Here is a 25,882-nt window from a genome sequence, read left to right on the forward strand (position 1 = left end):
CCAAAACGGAACTCCTGGTTATCTCCCCTAGCGATAACCACCCCTTCACTAATAACACAATAACCCCACTAGCAAGCCATGTCAGAGACCTTGGGGCCACCCTTGACTCCAGAATGAATTTCAAAAAATTCATTAACGCTACAACTAAAGAATGTTTCTTCAAGCTACAGGTCCTGAAGCATCTAAGACCGCTCTTACACTTCCAGGATTTCCGTTCTGTGCTTCAAGCAATACTGTTTTCAAAGATTGACTATTGCAACGCTCTTCTACTCGGTCTCCCCGCCTCTTCGACCAAACCTCTACAGATGCTGCAAAACGCAGCGGCCAGGATCCTTACAAACACACGGCGCAAGGACCACATCACACCTATCCTAAAAATCTTACATTGGCTCCCTATTCAACATAGAATACTGTTCAAAGCTCTCACTATCATCCACAAATCGGTCTACCAACAATCCTCTCTCCAACTCACCTTCCCTCTGGAACTACATACATCATCAAGACCGATAAGAACTGCCTACAAAAGTAAGCTCATGGCCCCTCCCAACAAATCATCAGTTCACAACTCCATCCACAAGCGAGCATTTTCGACAGCAGGTCCCCTACATTGGAATTCGCTTCCTCAAGACTTACGCCAGGAACAATGCCATTTAACCTTCAGAAAAAAACTTAAAACCTGGCTGTTCACACAAGCCTATCGTTGAAGGATTCCATTTTAACCAACTCTCTCTCACCCTCCAACCCACCCTTCTCCCTCCCCGCACTCCCTACCTTTTTCCCTTCTCCCCCCGCAACCTCAACCCACCCTTTCCCCTCACCCCCACCACTCCTCCCATTTGACATACCATGTATATTTCAGCTGTATATATTTCCATATATATATATTTCCATGTATATTTCCGCTGACTATAATCCATGTTTCTGTACTACTAATTTATTGTTTTATGTTAATTTATAGTTTGGAATTTTTGTTAACTTATTGTTTGATTACTTAATTCTGTCCTATCTTCCGACATCCATGTTTTTACTCTCCCTGTTTTAATGTAACTTCTCATTTCCACTTATACGTTAATTGGTTTTTTCCCCTTGTTCTAATGTAAACCGGTACGATAAGACCTGGTCTTGAGTGTCGGTATAGTAAAAGAAGTTAAATAAATAAATAAATAAATAACTATATCTTTTTTGAGATGCGGCGACCAAAATTGTACACAGTATTCCAGGTGCGGTCTCACCATGGAGCGATATAGAGGCATTATGACATTTTCCGTTTTATTAACCATTCCCTTCCTGAGCTGCGTTCATCCTGGGTGAAGATGAATGTCGAGTTCGGGATGAGCTTGGCGTAGATTTTCTGGGCGCTCTAGACTCCTGTGAGCGCTCTTGCAGGTGGTGGTCGATGTGACCAGCAAGGTCTATCAAAGAGTCCGAGGATGCAGGTTATTCACTAGCCGCCAACTCATCTTTAATCTGGGAACTCATTCCTTCGAGGAAGATGGATCATAAGCAGTCTGAGACCCAGTGAAATTCCGACGAAAGGGTCCTGAATTCCATAACATAGTCAGTTAATGGCCTTGTTGGAGATGGAGAATTAAAGAACCGGAAATGGCTCTTCTGCCTGGATTGTCAAAGACGGAGCAAAATAAGGCTAGAAACCCAGGAAGGTCTTGAAGAACCCCGTCATCACGCTCCCAGAGAGATAACACTCAGGCAAAGGCCTTACCACCCAGAAGGGAAAGCATGAAGGTAGTCTTGGTGATCACATCTGGGAAGTAAGCTGGTTGCAAACAGAAGGGCATATTACATTGATTCAAGAAACCCCTGCACATAAGAGAGTTCCCTGAAAAGAGTGGAGGTGCCGGCAAGGGCACGGTGGGCCGAGGATCTGGCAAAGAGGTGGAGGAATTGAGCTTGGTAGACATTGTGGTGTCAATCACGGTGGCGTCTAAATGAGTGCTCAAGTTATTAATGGATGCTGCTAGTGTTTCCAGGAACTTTTGTTGCTCGCTGATTCTTTGTCCCAGGCCAGGAATGGCCTGGATAGCTGAGACCTCTGCAGGATTCATGGACTATTAGGATTCATGGATTTCATGGACCCTTGGCCTGAGGTGAGAGTTGATACTACCTGAGGGGAGGAGCCCCACACATCCTCACCATTGGGCGGCGAGGTCAGGTGCAGCAGGAGATGTAGTAGTATGAGAGGAACAGAGCATCCCGCATCTTAGCCACGTGATCGCAAGAGCTTGTAGAAAGAATTCTGTGAGAGGTCCGAGGTGCAGGGTGAGTGATACAGTTCAGAGAGAACCCACAGAATACAGGCTGAGCTGGAGATGCAAGTGCCAGAGCAGGAATCTCCAAGAGAGAAGCGCTAGGCAGGCCCCAAGGAGCGGGGAGCGCAAGGCAGGAAGTTCAGGAGGTATACCGCAGAGGCAGTCCCGAGGGGTGGGGCTGTGTGGCCAAGGAGGCTCTGGTGTGATAATGTCGGCTGTCCCATGGAGCAGGGAAGCCCGAGTCAAATCTCCGAAGTAGTGATGGAACCTCTGGTAGAGGAACGGAGACACTACCCTGAGAAGCGGGGAGGTGCAAAGTACAGTCACTGGTGTAGAACGTAGGCACTGCCCCGAAGAGCAGGGAAGCACAGACACAGTCACTGGTGTAGAACGTAGGCACTGCCCCAAGGAGCAGGGAAGCACAGGTACAGTCACTGGCATAGGCCCTGCCCCAATGAGCGAGGGAGCACAGAGTCGAGTCTCCAAAGCAGTAAGGCAGTTCTGAAAGGCAACCCCGAGGAGCAGGGAGGCCGGCATGCAGGAGCTCTGGAAGGCGCAGGGCTACCCAGAGGAGCAGGTACCCAAGCCAGAGTCCAGAGTCTCAGGTAGATTCGAGACAGAAACCACGGGTCTGAGGAGATAGGAGCAAGCACCAGTAGTGAAGGAACTCATTGCCAAGTCAGCTAGCAAGGGGAAAAGGCGGTGCTTAAGAACTCTGACCTAGTGATGTCATCAATCGGGGACGCCCCTGAGGTTCCTGCCATAGAGTCTTCAAAGGACGGCCCATTGGCGCATGCGCACCTAGGAAGGCCCAGAGATGGAGTGGGTGGCGGTGGCGTCCCGGCCGCCATGAGGAACCTTGAAAAAGCAGAGGTATGTGGCGGTAGCGGCTAGCCCCAACCGCAAGCATGTCCAAAGAGGAGAGAAGGGCAGCACACGATGTGAGTTGAATCAGTCACAACCGTTAGTGACCTATGGTCATAACATTCAGCTCCAGCATTATTCCTACCTTCAGCATCAGCATGGTACCTGCCTTCGGCTCCAGCCTGGTTCCTGCCTTCAGCTCCAGACTGACTTTCACATTCAACATAAGTCTGGTTCCCATCTTTAGCGTCACTCTGATTCCTGCCTTCAGCTCAAGCCTGGTTCATGCCTTCAGCATCAACATTGTTCCTGCCTTTCGCTCCAGCCTCATTCCTGTCTTCTATGTTAACCTGGTTCCTGCCTTCGTTTCCAACCTGGTTCCTGCCTCCAGCATCGGCCTGCTTCCTGCCTTTAGCATCCATGTGGTTCCTGCCTTTAGCTTCAATCTGCTTCCTGACTTCACCTACAGCCTGGTTCCTGTCTCCAGTGTCAGCCTGGTATCTTTCTTCGGCTCCAGCCTGGTTCCCACCTTTAGCATCATCTTGGTACCAACCTTGGCTCCAGCCTTGTTCTCGTCTTCAGCATCAGTGTATTTTCTGCACTTGGCATCAGCCTAGTTCCTGCCTTCAGCGTCAGCTTTGCTCCTGCATTCACTCCAGCCTGGTTCTTGCATTCACTCCAGACTGGTTCCTGCCTATTGCTAGATCTTCGTTCTTGCATTCACTCCAGCCTGGTTCCAGGCTTCAGCTTCACCCTTGCTCCTTCCTTCAGCTCCAGCCTGGTTCCTGTCTTCTGTGTTAGCCTGGTTCCTGCCTTCTGCTCCAGACTGGATCCTGCCTTCAGCACCAGCCTTGTTCCTGCCTTCAGCTACAGCCTGCTTCTTGCCTTCAGCTCCATAATGATTTCTGCCTTCTCCTACAACTTGCCTTCATCAACAGCCTCATTCCTGGGTTTGGCTACAGCCTAGTTCTTGCCTTCATCTCGGGCCTGGTATCTGCCTTCAGCCTCATCCTGCTACCTACCTTCAGTACTAGCCTGGATCCTGTCCTCAGTGTCAGCCTGCTACCTGTCTTCTGTGTCGGCCTGGTTCCTGCCTTCAGCATCAGCCTGATTCCTGCTGTAGGCTTAAGCCTGGTTCCTGCCTTCAGCAAAACCTGGTTCTTGCCTTCAGCTTTAGCCTGATTCCTGCCATAGGCTATAGCCTGGTTCTTGCCTTCAGTGTCTGCCTGGTACCTTCCTTCGGCTCCAGCCTGGTTCCTGCCTTCAGTGTCATCCGGCTACCTGCATTTGGCTACACTCTGGTTCCTCTATTCTTTGTCATCCTGGGTCCTGCCTTCAGTGTCAGTCTACTTCTTACCTTCGTCGCCAGCGTGGATACTGTATTCTGTGTCAATTTGGTTCCTGCCTTCAGCTCCAACCTGGTTCCTGTTATCTGTGTTAGCCTGTTTCCTGCCTTCAGTTCCAAATTGGGTCCTGCCTTCAGCATCATCCTTGCTCCTGCCTTCACCGTCATCTTGTTACCAACCTTTGGCTCAAGCCTCGATCCTGCCTTCATCAACCTTGTTCCTGCTGCCTTTGGTTCTAGGCTTGTTACTGTCTTCTATGTTACCCTGGTTCCAACCTTCGGTTCCAATCCGGTCCCTGCCTCCAGTGTCAGCCTGTTTCCTGCCTTTAGCATCACCCAGGTTCCTGCCTTCAGTTTCACTCTACTTCCTGCCTTCACCGCCAGCCTGGTTCCTGTCCCCTGTGTCAGCTTGGGTCCTACTTTCAGAATCAGCCAGGTTCCTTCCATCAGCGTCAGCCTGATTCCTGCTTTTGGCAACAGCCTGGTTCTTGCCTAAAGCTCCACCTTGGTTCATGCCTTTGGCTACAACTTATATCTTGCCTTCAGCATCAGCCTGGTTCCTTCCATCAGTGCCAGCTTGATACCTACCTTCATCTACAACCGGGTTCCAGACTTCAGTGTCAGCCTGGCACCTGCCTTCGGCTCCAATGTGTTTCCTGCCCTTAGCATCAGCCTTGTACACCTGCCTTTGGATCCAGCCTGGTTCCTGCCATAAGTGTCAGCCTGCTTCCTGCTTTTGGCTCCAGCCTGGTTCCTGCCTTCAGAGTCAGCCTGCTTCCTGCCTTTGGCTCCAGCCTCATTCCTGCCTTTATCATCACCCTGGTTCCTGCCTTCAGCCTCATCCTGGTATCTACCTTCAGCACCAGCTTGGTTCCTGTCTTCTGTGTCAGCCTGGTTTCTACCTTCAGCATCAGCCTGGTTCCTGAGTTTGGCTCCAGCCTGGTTTCTGTCTTCTGTATCAGCCTGGATCTTGCCTTCAGAATCAGCCTTCTTCCTGCCATCAGCCTCATTCCTGTTTCTTGCCTTCCACTCCAGCCTGGTTCCTGTCTTCAGCATCAGCCTGGTGCCTTCCTTCAGCTCCAGCCTGGTTCCTGCCTTCAGTGCCATCCTGGAACCTACCTTGGGCTGCAGTCTGGTTCTTGTGTTCTGCGTCAGCCTGGTTCCTGCCTTCAGCTCCAGTGTGTTTCCTGCCCTTAGCATCAGCCTGGTACCTGCCATCGACTCCAGCCTGCTTCCTGCCATCAGTGTCACCCTGGTTCTTGCATTCAGCCCCATACTGAATTCTGCCTTCTCCTACAACTTTAGTTCTTGCCTTCATCATCAGCCTCGTTCCTATGTTTAGCTATAGCCTGGTTCTTGCCTTAGACTACAGCCTGGTTCTTACCTTCAGTGCCAGCCTTATTCCTATATTCAACTCCATCCTGGTTCCTGCATTCAGCATCAGCCTGGCACCTTTCTTCATCTCCAGCCTTGTTCCTGCCTTCAGTGTCAGCCACATTCCTGCCTTTGGCATCAGCCTGGTTCATGCCTTCAGCACCAGCCTTGTACATGCCCTTCAGCATCAGACTGATTCCTGCCTTCAGCAACAGCCTGGTTCTTGCTTTCAGCTCCACCTTGATTCATGCCTTCGACTACAACCTATTTCTTGCCTTCAGCATCAGCCTGATTCCTGTGTTAGGCTACAGCCTGGATCTTGCCTTCCACTCCAGCCTGGTTCCTGCCTTCAACACCAGCCTGATTCCTGTCTTTCGTGTCAGCCTGGTTCCTGCCTTCGGCTACAGCCTGCTACTACCTTCAGCCTGCTTCCTGCTTAAGGCTCAACCTTGGTTCATGCCTTTAGCTACAACTTATTTCTTGCCTTCATCTCCAGCCTGGATCCTGCCATCAGTGTCAGCCTGCTACTTACCTTTGGCTCCAGCCTGCTTCCAGCCTTCAGCTTCACTCTGTTTTCTGCCTTCAAGTCCAGCCTCTTCCAACCTTTGGCATCAGCCTGGTACCTGCATTTGGCTTCAGTCTGGTTCCTGTATTCTGTGTCATCCTGGTTCCTGCCTTCAGTGTCAGTCTGCTTCCTGCCTTTGGCGCCAGCCACATTCCTGCCCTTGGCATCAGCCTGGTATCTGCATTTGATACCAACCTGGTTCCTGCCTTCAGAGCCAGCCAGCTACCTACCTTTGGCTGCAGCCTGTTTCCTGTCTTCTGTGTCATCCTGGTTCCTTTCTTCAGCATCAGCCTTCTACCTACCTTCGGCTATAGTGTCTTTCTTGTCTTTAGCATCAGCCTGGTACCTGCCTTCTGCTCCAGTGTGTTTCCTGCCCTTAGCACCAGCCTTAAACCCGCCTTTGTCTTCATCCTGGTTCCTGCCTTCAGAGTTAGCCTGCTTCCTGCCCTTGGCTCCAAGCCTCATTCCTGCCTTTATCATCACCCTGGTTCCTGCCTTCTGCTCCACCTGATTGCTGCCTTCAGCATTAGCCTAGTTCCTGCCTTCAGTGTTATTCTGCTTCCTGCCTTTGGCTCCAGCCGCATTCCTGCCGTTAGCATCACCGTAGTTCCTGCCTTCAGCTCTGCCTGGTTCCTACCTTCAACCTCATCCTGGTATCTACCTTCAGCACCAGCTTGGTTCCTGTCTTCTGTGTCAGCCTGGTTTCTACCTTCAGCAAAAGCCTGGTTCCTTCCTTTGGCTCCAGCCTGGTTTCTGTTTTTTGTGTCAGCCTGGATCTTGCCTTCAGAATCCGCCTTCTTCCTGCCTTCAGTGTCAGCCTCATTCCGCCTGTTTCTTGCCTTCCACTCCAGCCTGGTTCCTGTCTTCAACATCAGCCTGGTACTACCTTTGGCTGCAGCCTGGTCCTTTCGTCTGTGTCATCCTGGGTCCTGACTTCAGTGTCAGCCTGCTTCCTGCCATCGGCTCCAGTATAGATACTGTATTCTATGTCAGTTGGGTTCCTGCCTTTAAAATCATCCTTGTTCCTGCCTTCACCTCCAGCCTGGTTCCTATCTTCTGTGTCAGCCTGGTTCCTGCCTTCTACTCCAGACTGGATCCTGCATTTTCCTTCAGCCTGGTTCTTGCCTTCAACATAGGCCTGGCACCTGCCTTCAGCCACATCCTGCTACCTACCTTCAGCACCAGCCTGGTTCAAATCTTTTGTGTCAGCCAGGATCCTGCTTTCAGTGTCAGCCTGCTACCTACCGTTGGCTCCAGCCTGGTTCCTGCCTTCAGAATCAGCCTTATTCCTGCCTTCAGTGACAGACTGATTCCTGCCATCGGCAACAGTCTGCTTCTTGCCTTCAGCTCCACCTTGCTTCATGCCTTCGGCTACAACCTGCTTCTTGCCTTCAGCATCAGCCTGGTTCCTGTCTTCTGTGTCAGCCTGGCACCTTTCTTCATCCCCACCCTGGTTCCTACCTTCAGCATCATCCTGGCACCTTTCTTCATCTCCAGCCTATTTCCTGCCTTCAGTGTCTTCCTGCTACCTACATTTGGCTACAGCCTTGTTCCTGTGTTCTATTTCAGCCTGGTTCCTGCCTTCAACTACAGCATCTTTCTTGCCATTACCAGTCTGATACGTGCCTTCGGCTCCAGCCTGGATCCTGCCTTCAGTGTCAGCCTGGTACCTATCTTAATTTACAGCCTAGTTCTTCTCTGTCTCAGCTTGGTTCCTGCATTCAGCATCAGCCTGGTCCCTGTCTTCATTGTCAACCTGCTACCTACCTTTGGCTCCAGCCTGGTCCTCTCTTCTGTGTCATCCTGGGTCCTAACTTCAGTGTCAGCCTGCTTCTTGCCTTCAGCTCCAGCGTGGATACTGTATTCTATGTCAGTTTGGTTCCTGCCTTCAGCTTCACTCTACTTCCTGCCTTCACCGCCAGCCTGGTTCCTACTTTCAGCATCAGCTTTGTCCCCTCCTTCAGCATCAGCCTGATTCCTGCTTTTGGCAACAGCCTGGTTCTTGCCTAAGGCTCCACCTTGGTTCATGCATTTAGATACAACTTATTTCTTGCATTCAGCATCAGCCAGGTTCCTGCCTTCAGTGTCAACCTGCTACATAGCTTCGGCTGCAGCCCAGATCCGGTGTCAGCCTGGTTCCTGCCTTCATCTCCAGCCTGGATCCTGCCTTCAGTGTCAGCCTGCTACCTCCTTTGGCTTCAGCCTGGTTCCTGCCTTCATTGTCAGTCTGCTTCCTGTTTTTGGCGCCAGCCGCATTCCTGCCTTCAGCACCAGCCTTGTTCCTGCCTTCAGCTACAGCCTGGTTCTTGCTTTCAGTTGGGGCCTGGTACCTGCCTTTGGCTTCAGCCTGGATCCTGTCTTCAGTGTCAGCCTGCTACCTACCTATAGGTCCAGCCTGGTTCCTGCATTCAACTCAGCCTGATTCCTGCCTTCAGTGTCAGCCTGCTTCCTGTCTTTGGCTCTAGGCTCATTCCAGCCTTTATTATCACACTGATTCCTGCCTTCTGCTCCGCTTGGTTCCTGCCTTTCACTCCAGCCTGCTTCCTGCCTTCATTGTCAGCCTGATTATTGCCTTCAGCTCCAGTCTCATTCCTGCATTTAGAATCAGCCTGGTTCCTGCCTTCAGCTCCAGCCTGTTCCAGCATTCAGCATCACCCTGGTTCCTGCCTCAGCTCCAGCCTGGTTCCTGCCTTCTGCTCCAGATTGGATCCTGCCTTCAGCTCCATAATGAATTCAGCCTTCTCCTACAACTTGGTTCTTGTCTTCATCATCAGCCAGGTTCCTGCCATTCGCCTCACACTGGTTCTTGCTTTCAGCTCAATACTGTGATTTCTGCCTTCTCCTACAACTTGGTTCTTGCATTCATCATCAGCCTGGTACCTGCCTTCGGCTCCAGTGTGTTTCCTGCCTTCAGTGACAACCTGCTACATACCTTCGGCTGCAAGTGTTCGTCTTCTGTGTTAGCCTGGAACCTGCCTTCGGCTCCAGCCTCATTCCTGCCTTCAGCTTCACTGTGTTTTCTGCCTTCAAGTGCAGCCTTTTCCAGCCTTCAACATCAGCCTAGTTCCTGAATTCATGCAGACTGCTTCCTGGCTTCAGCATCATCCTTGTTCCTGCCTTCAGCTCCAGCCTGGTTCCTGCCTTCAGCACCAGCCTTGTTTCTGCCTTCAGGCAAAACCTGGTTCTTGCCTTCAGCTCCATAATGAATTCAGCCTTCTTCTACAACTTGGTACTTGCCTTCATCATCAACCTCGTTCCTGCGTTTGGCTACAACCTGGTTCTTCCTTTCAGTGTCAGCCTGGTTCCTGCATTCACCTCCACACTGGTTCCTACCTTCAGCATCATTCTGGCACCTTTTTTCGTCTCCAGCCTATTTCCTGCCTTCAGTGTCTTCCTGCTACCTACATTTGGCTACAGCCTGGATCCTGTCTTCTGTGTTCATCCTGGTTCCTACCTTCGGTGTCAGCCTGCTTCTTGCCTTTGGCTGCAGCCTCCTATCTGCCTTTATAATCACCCTGGTTCCTGCCTTCTGCTTCACTCTGTTTTCTGCCTTCAGGTCCAGCCTGTTCCAGCATTCAACATCTCCCTGTTTCCTGTCTTCAGCGTCATCCTTGTTCCTGCCTTCAGCTACAGCCTGGTCCTTGCTATCAGCTCCATAATGATTTCTTCCTTCTCCAACAACTTGGTTCTTGCATTTGGATACAGCTTGGTTCTTGCCTTAGGTTGCAGCCTAGTTCCTGCTTTCAGTATCAGCCTAATTCTTGCCTTTCACTCCATCTTCGTTTCTGCATTTAGAATCAGCCTGGTACCTGCATTCATCTCCAGCCTGGATCATGCCTTCTTTGTCAGCCTGCTACCTACCTTTGGCTCCAGCCTAGTTCCTGTCTTCTGTGTCATCCTGGTTCCTGTCTTTGGTGACAGCCGGATTTTTGCCTTTCGCTCCAGCCTCATTCCTGCCTTTATCATCACCCTGGTTCCTGCCTTCTGCACTGCCTGTTTCCTGCCTTCAGCTCCAGCCTGCTTCCTGCCTTCAGCTTTCCTCTGTTTTCTACCTTCAGGTCCAGCCTGTTCCAGCATTCACCATAATCCTGGTTCTTGCCTTCATCATCAGCCTAGTTCCTGCATTCATCCAGCCTGGTTCCTGCCTTCAGCGTCATCCTTGTTCCTGCCTTCAGCTACAGCCTGGTCCTTGCTATCACCTCCATAATGATTTCTTCCTTCTCCAACAACTTGGTTCTTGCATTTGGCTACAGCCTAGTTCTTACTTTCAGTATCAGCCTGATTCTTGCCTTTCACTCCAGCCTCAGTCCTGCATTTAGAATCAGCCTGGTACCTGCCTTCAGCTCCAACCTGCTTCCTGCCTTCAATTCCAGCTTGTTCCATCCTTCAGCACCAGCCTAGATCCTGCATTCACTGCAGCCTATTTCCTGCCTTCAGTTCCAGACAAGTTTCAGCCTTTTGCTTAATCCTTGTTCCCGCCTTCAGCGTCAGACTGATTTCTGCCTTCAGCTCCACCTTGGTTCATGCCTTCGGCTACAACCTGTTTTTTGCCTTCAATATCAGCCTGATTCCTGCGTTAGCCTACAGCCTGGTTCCTGCATTCATCCAGCCTGGTTCCTGCTTTCAGTGTCATCCTTGTTCCTGCCTTCAGCTCCATAATGATTTCTGCCATCTCCTACAACTTGGTTCTTGCATTCATCATCAGCCTCGTTCCTGTGTTTGACTACAGCCTGGTTCTCGCCTTCGGTGTCAGCCTGGTTCCTGCATTTTGCTACAGCCTGGTTACTGCCTTCAGTGTCATCCTGCTACATACCTTTGGTTGCAGCCCAGTTCCTGTCTTCTGTGTCAGCCTGGCTCCTGCCTTCAGCATCAGCCTGATTCCTGCCGTTCGCCTCTGACTCATTCTTGCCTTCAGCTCCATACTGATTTCTGCCTTCTCCTACAACTTGGTTCTTGCATTCATCATCAGCCGCGTTCTCACGTTTGATTGCAGCCTGGTTCCTGCCTTCAGCATCAGCATGCTACATATCTTCAGCTACAGCATCTATCTTGCCTTTAGTATCAGCCTGCTACATACCTTCGGCTGCAGCCTGGTTCCTGTCTTCTGTGTCATCCTGGGTCCTCCCTTATGCATTTAGAGTCAGCCTGGTACCTGTCCTCAGCTCCAGCCTCATTCCTGCCTTTATCATCACCCTGGTTCCAGCCTTCTGCTCTGCCTGTTTCCTGCCTTCATCTCCAGCCTGCTTCCTGCCTTCAGCTTCACTCTGTTTTGTGCTTCAAGTCCAGCCTGTTCCAGCATTCACCATCACCCTGGTTCTTGCCTTCATCATCAGCCTAGTTCCTGCATTCATCCAGCCTGGTTCCTGCCTTCAGCGTCATCCTTGTTCCTGCCTTCAGCTACAGCCTGGTCCTTGCTATCAGCTCCATAATGATTTCTTCCTTCTCCAACAACTTGGTTCTTGCATTTGGCTACAGCTTGGTTCTTGCCTTAGGCTGCAGCCCAGTTCCTGCTCTCAGTATCAGCCTGATTCTTGCCTTTCACTCCATCTTCATTCCTGCATTTAGAATCAGCCTGGTACCTGCGTTCATCTCCAGCCTGGTTCCTTGTCTTCTGTGTCATCCTGGTTCCTTTCTTCGGTGTCAGCCTGCATCTTGCCTTCGGCTCCAGCCTCATTCCTGCATTTAGAATCATCCTGCTACCTACCTTAGGCTCCAGCCTGGTTCCTGTCTTCCGTCTCAGCCTGGTTCCTGCATTCAACATCAGCCTAGCACCTTTCTTCGTCTCCAGCCTCTTTCTTGCCTTCAGTGTCATCCTGCTACCTACCTTTGGCTATAGCATCTTTCTTCCCTTTAGCATCAGCCTGATAATTTCCTTCGGCTGCAGTCCAGTTCCTGTCTTCTGTATCAGCCTGTTTCCTGCCTTCAAGTCCAGCCTGTTCCAGCATTCACCATCACCCTGGTTCTTGACTTCATCATCAGCCTAGTTCCTGCATTCATCCAGCCTGGGTCCTGCCTTCAGCTACAGCCTGGTCCTTGCTATCAGCTCCATAATGATTTCTTCCTTCTCCAACAACTTGGTTCTTGCATTCGGCTACAGCTTGGTTCTTGCCTTAGGCTGCAGCCTAGTTCCTGCTTTCAGTATCAGCCTGATTCTTGCCTTTCACTCCATCTTCATTCCTGCATTTAGAATCATCCTGGTACCACTACTTACCTTCTGCTCCAGCCTGGATCTTGCCTTCAGTGTCAGTCTGCTACTTACCTTAGGCTCCAGCCTGGTTCATGTCTTCCATCTCAGCCTGTTTCCTGCATTTGGTTCCAGCCTCATTCCTGCCTTTATCAACATCCTGGGTCCTGCCTTCAGCTCCAGCCTCTTCCTGCCTTCAGCTTCACTCTGTTTTCTGCCTTCAGGTCCAGCCTATTCCTGCAATCACCATCACCCTGGTTCTTGCCTTCATCAACAACCTAGTTCCTGCATTCTTTCAGCCTGGATTCCTTCCTGCCTTCAGCATCATCCTTGTTCTTGCCTTCTCCTCCAGCCTTGTTCCTGCCTTCTTTTACAGACTGGATCCTGCCTTCAGCACCAGACTTTAGATACAGCGTGGTTCTTCTCTTAGGCTACAACATGTTCTTACCTTCAGTTTCTGCCTGGTACCTTCCTTCAGCTACAGCCTTTATCATCATCCTCGTTCCTGTCTTTCGTGTCAGCTTGGTTCCTGCATTTAACTCCAGCCTGGTTTTTGCTTTCAGCATCAGCCTGGCACCTTTCTTCATCTCCAGTCTATTTCCTGACTTCAGTGTCATCCTGCTACCTACATTTGGGTAGAGCCTGGTTCCTTCCTTCTGCACTGCCTGTTTCCTGCCTTCAGCTCCAGCCTGCTTCCTGCCTTCAGCTATCCTCTGTTTTCTACCTTCAAGTCCACCCTGTTCCAGCATTCAGCATCATCCTGGTTCCTGCCTTCAGCGTCATCCTTGTTCCTGCATTCAGCTACAGCCTGGTTCTTGCCTTCAGCTCCATAATGAATTCTGCCTTCTCCGACAACTTGGTTCTTGCCTTAGTCATCAGCCTCATTCCTGCATTTTGCTACAGCCTGGTTCTTGGCTTCAAGCGCAGCCTGTTCCAGCCTTCAGCATCAGCCTAGTTCCTGCCTTCAGCTCCAGCCTTGTTCCTGCCTTCAGGTACAGCCTGGTTCTTGCCTTCAGCTCCATAATGATTTCAGCCTTCTCCTACAACTTGGTTCTTGCCTTCATCAACAGCCTCATTCCAGCGTTTGGCTACAACCTTGTTCTTGCTTTCAGTGTCAGCCTGGTTCCTGCATTCACCTCCACACTGGTTCCTTCCTTCAGCATTAGCCTGATACCTACCTTTGGCTCCAGCCTGGTTCCTGCCATCAGATTCAGCCTGCTACCTACCTTCGGCTACAGAATTTTTCTTCCCTATAGCATCAGCCTGCTACTTACCTTTGGCTCCAGCCTGGTTCCTGTCTTCTGTGTCATCCTTGTTCCTGCCTTCATTGTCAGCCTGCTTATTGCCTTCGGCTCCAGCCTCATTCCTGCCTTCAGCACCAGCCTTGATCCTGCCTTCAGCTACAGCCTGGTTCTTGCCTTCAGCTGATACTGATTTCTGCCTTCTTCTACAACTTGGTTCTGGCTTTCATCATCAACCTCTTTCCTGCGTTTGACTACAGCCTGGTTCTTGCCTTCAGCTAGGGCCTGGTATCTGCATTCAGTCACATCCTGCTACGTATCTTCAGTCCATCCTGGTTCCTGTCTTCTGTGTCAGCCTGGTACCTGCCTTCAGAATCAGCATTTTTCCTGCCTTCAGCGTCAGACTGATTCCTGCCTTCGATAACAGCCTGGTTCTTGACTTCAGCTCCACCTTGGTTCATGCCTTCAGCTACAGCCCACTTCTTGCCTTCCACTCCAGCCTGGTTCCTGCCTTCAGCACCAGTCTGATTCCTGTCTTTGGCTACATCCTGGTTCTTGCCTTCAGTGACTGCCTGGTACCTACCATCAGCTACAGCCTGGTACCTACCTTCAGCTACAGCCTGGTACCTACCTTCAGCTACACCCTGGTCCTGTCTTCCATTTCAGCCTGGTTCCTGCATTCAACTCCAGCCTGCTTCCTGCCTCCAGTGTCATCCAGGTACCTACATTTGGCTACAGCCTGGTTCCTGTTTTCTGTGTCATCGTTGTTCCTGCCTTTGGCTCCTGCCTCATTCCTGCATTTAGAATCAGCCTGGTACCTACCTTCAGCTCCAACCTGGTTCCTATCATCAGTGTCAGCCTCCTAGTTACATTGGGCTCCAGCCTGGTTCCTGTCTTCTGTGTTCATCCTGGTTCCTGCCTTCTGCTCGGTCTGTTTCCTGCCTTCATCTCAAGCCTGCTTCTTACCTTCAGCTTCACTCTGTTTTGTGCCTTCAAGTCCAGCCTGTTCCAGCATTCACCATCACCCTGGTTCTTGCCTTCATCATCAGGCTAGTTCCTGCATTCATCCAGCCTGGTTCCTGCCTTCAGCGTCATCCTTGTTCATGCCTTCAGCTACAGCCTGGTCCTTGCTATCAGCTCCATAATGATTTCTTCCTTCTCCAACAACTTGGTTCTTGCATTCGGCTACAGCTTGGTTCTTGCCTTAGGCTGCAGCCTAGTTCCTACTTTCAGTATCAGCCTGATTCTTCCCTTTCACTCCATCTTCATTCCTGCATTTAGAATCAGCCTGGTACCTGCGTTCATCTCCAGCCTGCATCATGCCTTCTTTGTCAGCCTGCTACCTACCTTTGGCTCCAGCCTGGTTCCTGTCTTCTGTGTCATCCTGGTTCCTGCTTTCGGTGTTCGCCTGCATCTTGCCTTCGGGTCCAACCTTATTCCTTCATTTAGAATCATCCTGGTACCTACCTTCAGCTCCAGCCTGGATCTTGCCTTCAGTGTCAGCCTGCTACCTACCTTTGGCTCGAGCCTCGTTCCGGTCTTCTGTGTCATCCTGGTTCCTGCTTTCGGTGTTCGCCTGCATCTTGCCTTCGGGTCCAGCCTTATTCCTGCATTTAGAATCATCCTGGTACCTACCTTCAGCTCCAGCTTGGATCTTGCCTTCAGTGTCAGCCTGCTACTTACCTAAGGCTACAGACTTGTTCCTGTCTTCCGTCTCAGCCTGGTTCCTGCATTCATCATCAGCCTAGCACCTTTCTTCGTCTCCAGCCTATTTCTTGCCTTCAGCTTCAGTCTATTTTGTGCCTTCAAGACCAGCCTATTCCAGCATTCACCATCACCCTGGTTCTTGCCTTCATCATCAGCCTAGTTCCTGCATTCATCCAGCCTGGTTCCTGCCTTCAGCTACAGCCTGGTCCTTGCTATCAGCTCCCTAATGATTTCTTCTTTCTCCAACAACTTGGTTCTTGCATTCGACTACAGCTTGCTTCTTGCCTTAGGCTGCAGCCTAGTTCCTGCTTTCAGAATCAGCCTGATTCTTGACTTTCACTCCAGCTTCATTACTGCATTTAGAATCAGCCTGCTACCTACGTTCATCTCCAGCCTGGATCATGCCTTCTTTGTCAGCCTGCTACCTACCTTTGGCTCCAGCCTGGTTCCTTGTCTTCTGTGTCATCCTGGTTCCTTTCTTCGGTGTCAGCCTGCATCTTGCCTTCAGCTCCAGCCTCATTCTGCATTTAGAATCAGCCTGGTACCTACCTTCATCTCCAGCCTGGATCATGCCATCTTTGCCAGCCTCCTACCTACCTTTGGCTCCAGCCTGGTTCCTTGTCTTCTGTGTCATCCTGGTTCCTTTCTTCGGTGTCAGCCTGCATCTTGCCTTCGGCTCCAGCCTCATTCCTGCATTTGGAATCAGCCTGGTACCTACCTTCAGCTCCAGCCTGCATCTTGCCTTCAGTGTCCGCCTGCTACCTACCTTTGGCTCGACCCTCATTCCTGTCTTCTGTGTCATCCTGGTTCCTGCTTTCGGTGTTAGCCTGCATCTTGCCTTCGGTTCCAGCCTTATTCCTGCATTTAGAATCATCCTGGTACCTACCTTCAGCTCCAGCTTGGATCTTGCCTTCAGTGTCAGCCTTCTACTTACCTAAGGCTACAACCTGGTTCCTGTCTTCCGTCTTAGCCTGGTTCCTGTCTTCCTTCTCAGCCTGGTTCCTGCATTCATCATCAGCCTAGCACCTTTCTTCGTCTCCAGCCTATTTCTTGCCTTCAGAGTCAGCTAGGTCAGCCAGGTTCCTGCATTCATCTCCAGCCTGGTTCCTGCCTTTAGTATCAGCCTGATACCTGTCTTTGGCTCCAACCTGGTTCCTGTCATCAGTGTCAGCCTCCTAGTTACATTGGGCTCCAGCCTGGTTCCTGCCTTCGGTGTCAGCCTGTTCCTTGCCTTCAGCTCCAGCCTAGTTCCTGCAAACAGCCTATTTCCTGAATTCAGTGTCATCCTGCTACCTACCTTCGGCTACAGCCTGATAATTGACTTCAGCTGCAGTCCAGTTCCTGTCTTCTGTGTCAGCCTGTTTCCTGCCTTCAGCTCCAGCCTGCTTCCTGCCTTCAGCTTCACTCTGTTTTGTGCCTTCAAGTCCAGCCTATTCCAGCATTCACCATCACCCTGGTTCTCGCCTTCATCATCAGTCTAGTTCCTGCATTCATCCAGCCTGGTTCCTGCCTTCAGCTACAGCCTGGTCCTTGCTATCAGCTCCATAATGATTTCTTCCTTCTCCAAAACCTTGGTTCTTGCATTCGGCTACAGCTTGGCTCTTGCCTTAGGCTGCAGCCTAGTTCCTGCTTTCAGTACCAGCCTGCATCTTGCCTTCGGCTGCAGCCTCATTCCTGCATTTAGAATCATCCTGGTACCTACCTTCAGCTCCGGTTTGGATCTTGCCTTCAGTTTCAGCCTGCTACCTACCTTAGGTTCCAGCCTGGTTCCTGACTTCCGTCTCAGCCTGGTTCCTGCATTCAACATCAGCCTAGCACCTTTCTTCGTCTCCAGCCTATTTCTTGCCTTCAGCTTCAGTCTATTTTGTGCCTTCAAGTCCAGCCTATTCCAGCATTCACCATCACCCTGGTTCTTGCCTTCATCATCAGCCTAGTTCCTGCATTCATCCAGCCTGGTTCCTGCCTTCAGCGTCATCCTTGTTCCTGCCTTCAGCTACAGCCTGGTCCTTGCTATCAGCTCCCTAATGATTTCTTCTTTCTCCAACAACTTGGTTCTTGCATTCGACTACAGCTTGCTTCTTGCCTTAGGCTGCAGCCTAGTTCCTGCTTTCAGAATCAGCCTGATTCTTGACTTTCACTCCAGCTTCATTCCTGCATTTAGAATCAGCCTGCTACCTACGTTCATCTCCAGCCTGGATCATGCCTTCTTTGTCAGCCTGCTACCTACCTTTGGCTCCAGCCTGGTTCCTTGTCTTCTGTGTCATCCTGGTTCCTTTCTTCGGTGTCAGCCTGCATCTTGCCTTCAGCTCCAGCCTCATTCTGCATTTAGAATCAGCCTGGTACCTACCTTCATCTCCAGCCTGGATCATGCCATCTTTGCCAGCCTGCTACCTACCTTTGGCTCCAGCCTGGTTCCTTGTCTTCTGTGTCATCCTGGTTCCTTTCTTCGGTGTCAGCCTGCATCTTGCCTTCGGCTCCAGCCTCATTCCAGCATTTGGAATCAGCCTGGTACCTACCTTCAGCTCCAGCCTGCATCTTGCCTTCAGTGTCCGCCTGCTACCTACCTTTGGCTCGACCCTCATTCCTGTCTTCTGTGTCATCCTGGTTCCTGCTTTCTGTCTTAGCCTGCATCTTGCCTTCGGTTCCAGCCTTATTCCTGCATTTAGAATCATCCTGGTACCTACCTTCAGCTCCAGCTTGGATCTTGCCTTCAGTGTCAGCCTGCTACCTACCTTAAGTTACAGCCTGGTTCCTGACTTCCGTCTCAGCCTGGTTCCTGCATTCAACATCAGCCTAGCACCTTTCTTCGTCTCCAGCCTATTTCTTGCCTTCAGAGTCAGCCAGGTCAGCCAGATCAGTCAGGTCAGCCAGGTTCCTGCATTCATCTCCAGCCTGGTTCCTACTTTAGTATCAGCCTGATACCTGTCTTTGGCTCCAACCTGGTTCCTGTCATCAGTGTAGGCCTCCTAGTTACATTGGGCTCCAGCCTTGTTCCTGTCTCTGTGGTCATCCTGGTTCCTGTATTTGGAGTCAGCCTGCTTCTTGCATTCGGTTCCAGCCTCATTCCTGCATTTATCATCACTCTGGTCCCTGCCTTCTGCTCTGCCTGCTTCCTGCCTTCAGCTCCAGCCTGCTTCCTGCCTTCAGCTTCACTCTGTTTCCTGCCTCCAAGTCCAGCCTGTTCCAGCATTCACCATCACCCTGGTTCTTGCCTTTATCATCAGCCTAGTTCCTGCATTCATCCAGCCTGGTTCCTGCCTTCAGCGTCATCCTTGTTCCTGCCTTCCGCTACAGCCTGGTCCTTGCTATCAGCTCCATAATGATTTCTTCCTTCTCCAACAACTTGGTTCTTGCATTCTGCTACAGCTTGGTTCTTGCCTTAGGCTGCGGTCTAGTTCTTGCTTTCAGTATCAGCCTGATTCTAGCCTTTCACTCCATCTTCATTCCTGCATTTAGAATCAGCCTCGTACCTGCGTTCATCTCCAGCCTGGATCATGCCTTCTTTGTCAGCCTGCTACCTACCTTTGGCTCGAGCCTCGTTCCTGTCTTCTGTGTCATCCTGGTTCCTGCTTTCGGTGTTCGCCTGCATCTTGCCTTCGGGTCCAACCTTATTCCTTCATTTAGAATCATCCTGGTACCTACCTTCAGCTCCAGCCTGGATCTTGCCTTCAGTGTCAGCCTGCTACCTACCTTTGGCTCGAGCCTCGTTCCTGTCTTCTGTGTCATCCTGGTTCCTGCTTTCGGTGTTCGCCTGCATCTTGCCTTCGGGTCCAGCCTTATTCCTGCATTTAGAATCATCCTGGTACCTACCTTCAGCTCCAGCTTGGATCTTGCCTTCAGTGTCAGCCTGCTACTTACCTAAGGCTACAGTCTTGTTCCTGTCTTCCGTCTCAGCCTGGTTCCTGCATTCATCATCAGCCTAGCACCTTTCTTCGTCTTCAGCCTATTTCTTGCCTTCAGAGTCAGCTAGGTCAACCAGGTTCCTGCATTCATCTCCAGCCTGGTTCCTGCCTTTAGTATCAGCCTGATACCTGTCTTTGGCTCCAACCTGGTTCCTGTCATCAGTGTCAGCCTCCTAGTTACATTGGGCTCCAGCCTGGTTCCTGCCTTCGGTGTCAGCCTGTTCCTTGCCTTCAGCTCCAGCCTAGTTCCTGCAAACAGCCTATTTCCTGAATTCAGTGTCATCCTGCTACCTACCTTCGGCTACAGCATCTTTCTTCCCTTTAGCAACAGCCTGATAATTGACTTCAGCTGCAGTCCAGTTCCTGTCTTCTGTGTCAGCCTGTTTCCTGCCTTCAGCTCCAGCCTGCTTCCTGCCTTCAGCTTCACTCTGTTTTGTGCCTTCAAGTCCAGCCTATTCCAGCATTCACCATCACCCTGGTTCTCGCCTTCATCATCAGCCTAGTTCCTGCATTCATGCAGCCTGGTTCCAGCCTTCAGCTACAGCCTGGTCCTTGCTATCAGCTCCATAATGATTTCTTCCTTCTCCAAAACCTTGGTTCTTGCATTCGGCTACAGCTTGGCTCTTGCCTTAGGCTGCAGCCTAGTTCCTGCTTTCAGTACCAGCCTGCATCTTGCCTTCGGCTACAGCCTCATTCCTGCATTTAGAATCATCCTGGTACCTACCTTCAGCTCCGGTTTGGATCTTGCCTTCAGTTTCAGCCTGCTACCTACCTTAGGTTCCAGCCTGGTTCCTGACTTCCGTCTCAGCCTGGTTCCTGCATTCAACATCAGCCTAGCACCTTTCTTCGTCTCCAGCCTATTTCTTGCCTTCAGCTTCAGTCTATTTTGTGCCTTCAAGTCCAGCCTATTCCAGCATTCACCATCACCCTGGTTCTTGCCTTCATCATCAGCCTAGTTCCTGCATTCATCCAGCCTGGTTCCTGCCTTCAGCGTCATCCTTGTTCCTGCCTTCAGCTACAGCCTGGTCCTTGCTATCAGCTCCCTAATGATTTCTTCTTTCTCCAACAACTTGGTTCTTGCATTCGACTACAGCCTGCTTCTTGCCTTAGGCTGCAGCCTAGTTCCTGCTTTCAGAATCAGCCTGATTCTTGACTTTCACTCCAGCTTCATTCCTGCATTTAGAATCAGCCTGCTACCTACGTTCATCTCCAGCCTGAATCATGCCTTCTTTGTCTGCCTGCTACCTACCTTTGGCTCCAGCCTGGTTCCTTGTCTTCTGTGTCATCCTGGTTCCTTTCTTCGGTGTCAGCCTGCATCTTGCCTTCAGCTCCAGCCTCATTCTGCATTTAGAATCAGCCTGGTACCTACCTTCATCTCCAGCCTGGATCATGCCATCTTTGCCAGCCTGCTACCTACCTTTGGCTCCAGCCTGGTTCCTTGTCTTCTGTGTCATCCTGGTTCCTTTCTTCGGTGTCAGCCTGCATCTTGCCTTCGGCTCCAGCCTCATTCCTGCATTTGGAATCAGCCTGGTACCTACCTTCAGCTCCAGCCTGCATCTTGCCTTCAGTGTCCGCCTGCTACCTACCTTTGCTCGACCCTCATTCCTGTCTGCTGTGTCATCCTGGTTCCTGCTTTCGGTGTTAGCCTGCATCTTGCCTTCGGTTCCAGCCTTATTCCTGCATTTAGAATCATCCTGGTACCTACCTTCAGCTCCAGCTTGGATCTTGCCTTCAGTGTCAGCCTTCTACTTACCTAAGGCTACAACCTGGTTCCTGTCTTCCATCTCAGCCTATTTCTTGCATTCAGAGTCAGCCAGGTCAGCCAGGTTCAAGCATTCATCTCCAGCCTGTTTCCTGCCTTTAGTATCAGCCTGATACCTGTCTTCGGCTCCAAACTGGTTCCTGTCATCAGTGTCAGCCTTCTAGTTACATTGGGCTCCAGCCTGGTTCCTGTCTTCTGTGTTCATCCTGGTTCCTGCCTTCGGTGTCAGCCTGTTCCTTGCCTTCAGCTCCAGCCTAGTTCCTGCAAACAGCCTATTTCCTGCCTTCAGTGTCATCCTGCTAGCTACCTTCGGCTATAGCATCTTTCTTCCCTTTAGCATCAGCCTGATAATTGCCTTCAGCTGCAGTCCAGTTCCTGTCTTCTGTGTCAGCCTGTTTCCTGCCTTTGGATCCAGCCTCAATCCTGCCTTTATCATCACCCTGGTTCCTGCCTTCAGCTCCACTCTGTTTTGTGCCTTCAAGTCCAGCCTATTCCAGCATTCACCATCACCCTGTTTCTTGCCTTCATCATCAGTCTGGTTCCTGCATTCATCGAGCCTGGTTCCTGCCTTCAGCTACAGCCTGCTCCTTGCTATCAGCTCCATAATGATTTCTTCCTTCTCCAAAAACTTGGTTCTTGCATTCGGCTACATCTTGGTTCTTGCCTTAGGCTGCAGCCTAGTTCCTGCTTTCAGTACCAGCCTGCATCTTGCCTTCGGCTGCAGCCTCATTCCTGCATTTAGAATCATCCTGGTACCTACCTTCAGCTCCGGCTTGGATCTTGCCTTCAGTGTCAGCCTGCTACCTACCTTAGGTTCCAGCCTGGTTCCTGACTTCCATCTCAGCCTGGTTCCTGCATTCAACATCAGCCTAGCACCTTTATTCATCTCCAGCCTATTTCTTGCCTTCAGTGTCAGCCAGATCAGTCAGGTCAGTCAGGTTCCTGCATTCATCTCCAGCCTGGTTCCTGCTTTAGTATCAGCCTGATACCTGTCTTTGGCTCCAACCTGGTTCCTGTCATCAGCGTAGGCCTCCTAGTTACATTGGGCTCCAGCCTGGTTCCTGTCTCTGTGGTCATCCTGGTTCCTACATTTGGAGACAGCCTGCTTCTTGCATTCGGCTTCAGCCACATTGCGCCTTTATCATCACCCTGTTCCTGCCTTCTGCTCTCCCTGTTTCCTGCTTTCAGCTCCAGCCTGCTTCCTGCCTTCAGCTTCAGTCTATTTTGTGCCTTCAAGTCCAGCCTGTTCCAGCATTCACCATCACCATGGTTCTTGCATTCATCATCAGCCTGGTTCCTGCATTCATCCACATCCTTGTTCCTGCATTCAGCTACAGCCTGGCCCCTGCTATCAGCTCCATAATGATTTCTTCCTTCTCCAACAACTTGGTTCTTGCATTCTGCTACAGCTTGGTTCTTGCCTTAGGCTGCAGCCTAGTTCCTGCTTTCAGTATCAGCCTGATTCTTGCCTTTCACTCCATCTTCATTCCTGCATTTAGAATCAGCCTGGTACCTGCGTTCATCTGCAGCCTGGGTCATGCCTTCTTTGTAAGCCTGTTACCTACCTTTGGCTCCATCCTGGTTCCTGCATTCAACATCAGCCTAGCACCTTTCTTCGTCTGCAGCCTATTTCTTGCCTTCAGCTTCAGTCTATTTTGTGCCTTCAAGTCCAGCCTGTTCCAGCATTCACCAATGCCATCACCCTGGTTCTTGCCTTTATCATCACCCTGTTCCTGACTTCTGCTCTGCCTGTTTCCTGCTTTCAGCTCCAGCCTGCTTCCTGCCTTCAGCTTCAGTCTATTTTGTGCCTTCAAGTCCAGCCTATTCCAGCATTCACCAGAACCCTGGTTCTTGCCTTCATCATCAGCCTAGTTCCTGCATTCATCCAGCCTGGTTCCTGCCTTCAGCTCCATAATGATTTCTTCCATCTCCAATAACTTGGTTATTGAATTCGGCTATAGCTTGGTTCTTGCCTTAGGCTGCAGCCCAGTTCCTGCTCTCAGTATCAGCCTGATTCTTGCCTTTCACTCCATCTTCATTCCTGCATTTAGAATCAGCCTGGTACCTGCGTTCATCTCCAGCCTGGATCATGCCTTCTTTGTCAGCCTGCTACCTACCTTTGGCTCCAGCCTGGTTCCTTGTCTTTTTTTGTCATCCTGGTTCCTTTCTTCAGTGACAGCCTGCATCTTGCCTTCGGCTCCAGCCTCATTCCTGCCTTTATCATCACCCTGGTTCCTGCCTTCAGCTCCAGCCTGCTTCCTGCCTTCAGGTTCACTCTGTTTTGTGCCTTCAAGTCCAGCCTATTCCACCATTCACCATCACCCTGGTTCTTGCCCTCATCATCAGCCTAGTTCCTGCATTCATCCAGCCTGGTTCCTGCCTTCAGCTGCAGCCTGGTCCTTGCTATCAGCTCCATAATGATTTCTTCCTTCTCCAAAAACTTGGTTGTTGCATTCGGCTACAGCTTGGTTCTTGCCTTAGGCTGCAGCCTAGTACCTGCTTTCAGTACCAGCCTGCATCTTGCCTTCAGCTGCAGCCTCATTCCTGCATTTATCATCACCCTGGTCCCTGCCTTCTGCTCTGCCTGATTCCTGCCTTCAGCTCCAGCCTGCTTCCTGCCTTCAGCTTCACTCTGTTTTGTGCCTTCAAGTCCAGCCTGTTCCAGCATTCATCATCACCCTGGTTCTTGCCTTCATCATCACCCTGGTTCCTGCATTCATCCACATCCTTGTTCCTGCCTTTAGCTACAGCCTGGTCCTTGCTATCAGCTCCATAATGATTTCTTCCTTCTCCAACAACTTGGTTCTTGCATTCGGCTACAGCTTGGTTCTTGCCTTAGGCTGCAGCCTAGTTCCTGCTTTCAGTATCAGCCTGAATCTTGCCTTTCACTCCATCTTCATTCCTGCATTTAGAATCAGCCTGGTACCTGCGTTCATCTCCAGCCTGGATCATGCCTTCTTTGTCAGCCTGCTACCTACCTTTGGCTCCAGCCTGGTTCCTTCTCTTTTTTTGTCATCCTGGTTCCTTTCTTCAGTGTCAGCCTGCATCTTGCCTTCGGCTCCAGCCTCATTCCTGCATTTAGAATCAGCCTGGTACCTACCTACATCTCCAGCCTGGATCATGCATTCTTTGTCAGCCTGCTACCTACCTTTGGCTCCAGCCTGGTTCCTTGTCTTCTGTGTCATCCTGGTTACTTTCTTCGGTGTCAGCCTGCATCTTGCCTTCGGCTCCAGCCTCATTCCTGCATTTAGAATCAGCCTGGTACCTACCTACATCTCCAGCCTGCATCTTGCCTTCAGTGTCAGCCTGCTAGCTACCTTTGGCTCGAGCCACGTTCCTGTCTTCTGTGTCATCCTGGTTCCTGCTTTTGGTGTTAGCCTGTATCTTGCCTTTGTGTCCAGCCTTATTCCTGTATTTAGAATCATCCTGGTACCTACCTTCAGCTCCAGCTTGGATCTTGCCTTCAGTGTCAGCCTGCTAATTACCTAAGGCTACAGCCTGGTTCCTGTCTTCCGTCTCAGCCTGGTTCCTGCATTCATCATCAGCCTAGCACCTTTCTTCGTCTCCAGCCTATTTCTTGCCTTCAGAGTCAGCCAGGTGAGCCAGGTTCCTGCATTAATTCCAGCCTGGTTCCAGCCTTTAGTTTCAGCCTGATACCTGTCTTCAGCTCCAACCTGGTTCCTGTCATCAGTGTCAGCCTTCTAGTTACATTGGGCTCCAGCCTGGTTCCTGTCTTCTGTGTTCATCCTGGTTCCTGCCTTCGGTGTCAGCCTGTTCCTTGCCTTCAGCTCCAGCCTAGTTCCTGCAAACAGCCTATTTCCTGCCTTCAGTGTCATCCTGCTACCTACCTTCAGCTATAGCATCTTTCTTCCCTTTAGCATCAGCCTGATAATTGCCTTCAGCTGCAGTCCAGTTCCTGTCTTCTGTGTCAGCCTGTTTCCTGCCTTTGGATCCAGCCTCATTCCTGCCTTTATAATCACCCTGGTTCCTGCCTTCAGCTCCAGCCTGCTTCCTGCCTTCAGCTTCACTCTGTTTTGTGCCTTCAAGTCCAGCCTATTCCAGCATTCACCATCACCCTGGTTCTTGCCCTCATCATCAGCCTAGTTCCTGCATTCATCCAGCCTGGTTCCTGCCTTCAGCTACAGCCTGGTCCTTGCTATCAGCTCCATAATGATTTCTTCCTTCTCCAAAAACTTGGTTGTTGCATTCGGCTACAGCTTGGTTCTTGCCTTAGGCTGCAGCCTAGTTCCTGCTTTCAGTACCAGCCTGCATCTTGCCTTCAGCTGCAGCCTCATTCCTGCATTTATCATCACCCTGGTCCCTGCCTTCTGCTCTGCCTGATTCCTGCCTTCAGCTCCAGCCTGCTTCCTGCCTTCAGCTTCACTCTGTTTTGTGCCTTCAAGTCCAGCCTGTTCCAGCATTCACCATCACGATGGTTCTTGCCTTCATCATCACCCTGGTTCCTGCATTCATCCACATCCTTGTTCCTGCCTTTAGCTACAGCCTGGTCCTTGCTATCAGCTCCATAATGATTTCTTCCTTCTCCAACAACTTGGTTCTTGCATTCGGCTACAACTTGGTTCTTGCCTTAGGCTGCAGCCTAGTTCCTGCTTTCAGTACCAGCCTGCATCTTGCCTTCGGCTGCAGCCTCATTCCTGCATTTATCATCAC

Source organism: Rhinatrema bivittatum, chromosome 2, assembly GCF_901001135.1.
Source record: "Rhinatrema bivittatum chromosome 2, aRhiBiv1.1, whole genome shotgun sequence".
In the NCBI taxonomy this organism is placed as follows: domain Eukaryota; kingdom Metazoa; phylum Chordata; class Amphibia; order Gymnophiona; family Rhinatrematidae; genus Rhinatrema; species Rhinatrema bivittatum.